Here is a 4,455-nt window from a genome sequence, read left to right as displayed (position 1 = left end):
TTAATTCTTCCTTAATTTCCTGGTTGACCCTTTTATCTTTTAGCAGGATGGTCCTTAACCTCCATGTGTTTGAGGTCCTTCCAAACTTCTTGTTGTGATTTAGTTCTAATTTCAAGGCATTATGGTCCGAGAATATGCAGGGGACAATCCCAATCTTTTGGTATCGGTTCAGACCCGATTTGTGACCCAATATGTGGTCTATTCTGGAGAAAGTTCCATGTGCGCTTGAGAAAAATGTGTATTCAGTTGAGTTTGGATGTAAAGTTCTGTAGATATCTGTGAAATCCATCTGGTCCAGTGTATCATTTAAAGCTCTCGTTTCTTTGGAGATGTTTTGCTTAGAAGACCTATCAAGTATAGAAAGAGCTAGATTGAAGTCACCAAGTATAAGTGTATTATTATCTAAGTATTTCTTCACTTTGGTTAATAATTGATTTATATATTTGGCAGCTCCCACATTCGGAGCATATATATTGAGGATTGTTAAGTCCTCTTGTTGAATAGATCCTTTAAGTATGATATAGTGTCCCTCTTCATCTCTCACTACAGTCTTTGGGGTAAATTTTAGTTTATCTGATATAAGGATGGCTACCCCTGCTTTCTTTTGAGGACCATTCGAATGGTAAATGGTTCTCCAACCTTTTATTTTCAGGATGTAGGTGTCCTTCTGTCTAAAATGAGTCTCTTGTAGACAGCAAATAGATGGGTCCTGCTTTTTTATCCAGTCTGAAACCCTGCGCCTTTTGATGGGGTCATTAAGCCCGTTCACATTCAGAGTTACTATTGAGAGATATGAGTTTAGTGTCATCATGATATCTATTCAGTCTTTGTTTTTGTGGACTGTTCCACTGAACTTCTTCTTAAAGGGGAATTTTAAGAGGCCCCCTTAAAATTTCTTGCAGAGCTGGTTTGGAGGTCACATATTCTTTTAGTTGCTGCCTGTCTTGGAAGCTCTTTATCTCTCCTTCCATTTTGAATGAGAGCCTTGCTGGATAAAGTATTCTTGGTTGCATGTTCTTTTCATTTAGGACCCTGAATATATCCTGCCAGCCCTTTCTGGCCTGCCAGGTCTCTGTGGAGAGGTCTGCTGTTACCCTAATACTCCTCCCCATAAAAGTCAGGGATTTCTTGTCTCTTGCTGCTTTAAGGATCTTCTCCTTATCTTTGGAATTTGCAAGCTTCACAATTAAATGTCGAGGTGTTGAACGGTTTTTATTGATTTTAGGGGGGGATCTCTCTATTTCCTGGATCTGAATGCCTGTTTCCCTTCCCAGATTAGGAAAGTTTTCAGCTAGAATTTGTTCAAATACATATTCTGGCCCTCTGTCCCTTTCGGCGCCCTCGGGAACCCCAATTAAACGTAGGTTTTTCTTCCTCAGGCTGTCATTTATTTCCCTTAATCTATCTTCATGGTCTTTTAATTGTTTGTCTCTTTTTTCCTCAGTTTCCATCTTTGCTGTCAACTTGTCTTCTAGGTCACTCACTCGTTCTTCCACCTCGTTAACCCTCGTCGTTAGGACTTCTAGTTTGGATTGCATCTCATTCAATTGGTTTTTAATTTCTGCCTGATTAGCTCTAAATTCTGCAGTCATGAAGTCTCTTGAGTCCTTTATACTTTTTTCTAGAGCCACCAGTAGCTGTATAATAGTGCTTCTGAATTGGCTTTCTGACATTGAATTGTAATCCAGATTTTGTAACTCTGTGGGAGAGAGGACTGTTTCTGATTCTTTCTTTTGAGGTGAGGTTTTCCTTCTAGTCATTTTGCTCAGTGCAGAGTGGCCAAAAGCAAGTTGTATTGGGAAAAAGAGAAAAAGAGAGGAGAGAAAGAAGGAAAGAAAAGAGAAAGAGAAAAAAAAAGGGAAGAAAAAGAAAAAAAAAACGAAAAAAAAAAAAAAAAAAAAGAAGAAAAAGAGAAAGAAAAAGAAAGGAGAAAAAAAGGGGGTGGGGGAAGGAAACAAATCAAAAAGCAAAACAAAACAAAAACAAAAACAAAAACAAAAACAAAAACAAACAAACAAACAAAAGAACCACCGGGGAGTATCTTCTGATTCTGTGTACTTTAAGTCCCTTGGCTTCTCCTGGAAGTTGTCCGTCTAGCTGGTGTTCTGGGGGAGGGGCCTGTTGTGCTGATTTTCAGGTGTTAGCAGTTGGGGGAGCTGCTGTGCCCCTGCCTGGTGCAGGGCTCGGTGGGGGTTGTTTACCCCGTGAGGCCGCAGGAGGAACAGCCGCAGTGGCGGGGCAGCTCTGGAAACCTGGAGTCAGCTCCGGCAGGAACTCCGTCTGCAGGGCCTGGAGGCTCCGGGGCGGGGCCGCTGATCTGCTCAGCTGGGGCAGGAGCGTCCTTGCTGTCCTGGGCCCTCCCGGCCTCTGCCTGTCCCGGGGGAGGCGGGATCCTGGGCTGTGTCCCGGCGCCCTGTGCTCCGGAGCCTGCGCTGGTGGATTCGCGCTCCCCGGCCGCGCAACCCCCTCCGCGGAGCTGCCGCCCGAGCCCCTCCGAGCTGCTCCTGGAACCGCGCAGCCCCCTCCGCACGGAGCCTCTTCTTCTGCCCGAGCCCCTCCGAGCTGCTCCCGGGGCCCCGCAGCCCCCTCCGCGGAGCCGCCGCCCGAGCCCCTTCAGCTGCTCCGGGTCCCGCCGGGTCCCGCCGTGCGCGCTGCAGCCCTTAGGGAGCTCGGCGCACTCTCCTGGGCGCGCAGTTGCTGTTACTGTCCCAGGGAGCCCGAGGGCATCCCCGCCCTCCTGGGTCCTGCTCCACCTCCCCGCGAGCCCCTTTCCGCCCGGGAAGGTCGGTGCAGCTCCTGCGTCTCCGGGACGGGGCTCTCCTGTCCTGGGGACACTCGCCCCGGCCTCAGCCCGGCTCCTCGCGGGGCCCCTCCCCCTTGGAGGCCTTTGTTCCTTTATTTCTTTTTCCCCGTCTTCCTACCTTGATAGATGCGCGAACTCTTCTCACTGTAGCATTCCAGCTGGTCTCTCTTTGAATCTCAGGCCGAATTCATAGATTTTCAGGATAATTTGAAGGTTTTCTAGGTAGTTTGGTGGAGACAGGTGATTTGGAGACCCTACTCCTCCGCCATCTTGCTCCTCCCATTCCTTTTTTTCTTTTTTAAGCTTTGTTACATTACATTGAACCATGCAGAAAATTTTTTAAGGTTTTTTACTATTTATGTATTTGAGAGAGAGAGAGAGCAGAGTGAGAGAGAGCAAGAGAGTGGGAGAGAGAGAGAGAAAACACAAGTGTGTGGGGGTAGGCAGAGGGAGAAGAAGACTCCCCACTGAGCAAGGAGCCTGGAACGAGGCTCAATCCCAGGACCCCAGGATCATGACTTGAGTCAAAGGCAGACACTTAAGCAACTGAGCCACTCAGGAAATCCAGGCTTTGTGGTTTTTTAAATTCATTCACTCGTTTATGCAGTTATGTTGTTTCCAACTCTGAGCTATTACAAGTAGACTTACCAGGAATTTTTGTGCAGGAGTCTTTCAAATGAGTGCATCTTTTCATTTATCTTGTGTAGAGTTTCACCCAGGAGGGCAGTGAGGGGATCACTGTGGAGGCACACGATTAATATTTGAAGAACGCGCTACACTGTTTTCCCAAGTATTATTATTTTACTTTCTCACTAGCAATGTATGAGAGTGCCCGTTGCCCCTCATCCTCAAGAACACTTAGCATGGACAGTCTTTTAACTTTTTTAGCCAGTCTGATGTCTGAGAAGTGACATCTGAGTGTGGTGTTTGCTTTTGTTTCAACTGGGAAAATATTTTTCATTTTCTTTTATCTTTCTTTTACTTTATTATCAGTTCATGGGAGATCTATCCTCTTAATAGCTTCCATTATACATATATTACATCATCCTCAACCATTCATCTGTCGATGGACGTTTAGGTTGTTTCCCTATCTGGACTATTGAGAATAGTGCTGCAATGAGCACAGGTGTGCTGATATCTCCTCCAGATCTTGATATCAATTCTTTTGAAGAAATACTCAGAAGTGGGATTGCTCGATCATATTGTAGTTCTATGTTTAATTTATTGAGGAACCTCCACACTGTTTTCCAGAATGGCCACAACAGCTTGCCTTCCCACCAACAGTATGCAAGGGTTCCAGTTTCTCAATTTCTTAACATCCTCACTAACACTTTTCTTTCTTTCTTAAATTATAGCCATTCCAACAGATGTGTGGTAATATCTCACTGTGGTTTTGATTTGCATTTACCCTTTTTCATGTACCTGTTGGCCACTGGAAAATGTCTGCTCAGGTCTTTAGCCCTCCCATTTATATTTTATAAGTTTCTTTTTAAATGTTTTTAAAAAGATTTTATTTATTTTTCATGAAAGACGCAGAGAGAGAGAGAGAGAGGCAGAGACACAGGCAGAGAGAGAAGCAGGCTCCATGCAGAGAGCACGATGTGGGATTTGATCCTGGGTCTCCAGGATCATGCCCTGGGCTGAAGGGAGGC

This window comes from Canis lupus, chromosome 1 (genome assembly GCF_011100685.1).
Source record: "Canis lupus familiaris isolate Mischka breed German Shepherd chromosome 1, alternate assembly UU_Cfam_GSD_1.0, whole genome shotgun sequence".
Classification (NCBI taxonomy): Eukaryota; Metazoa; Chordata; class Mammalia; order Carnivora; family Canidae; genus Canis; species Canis lupus.
This window is presented reverse-complemented; position numbering follows the sequence as displayed.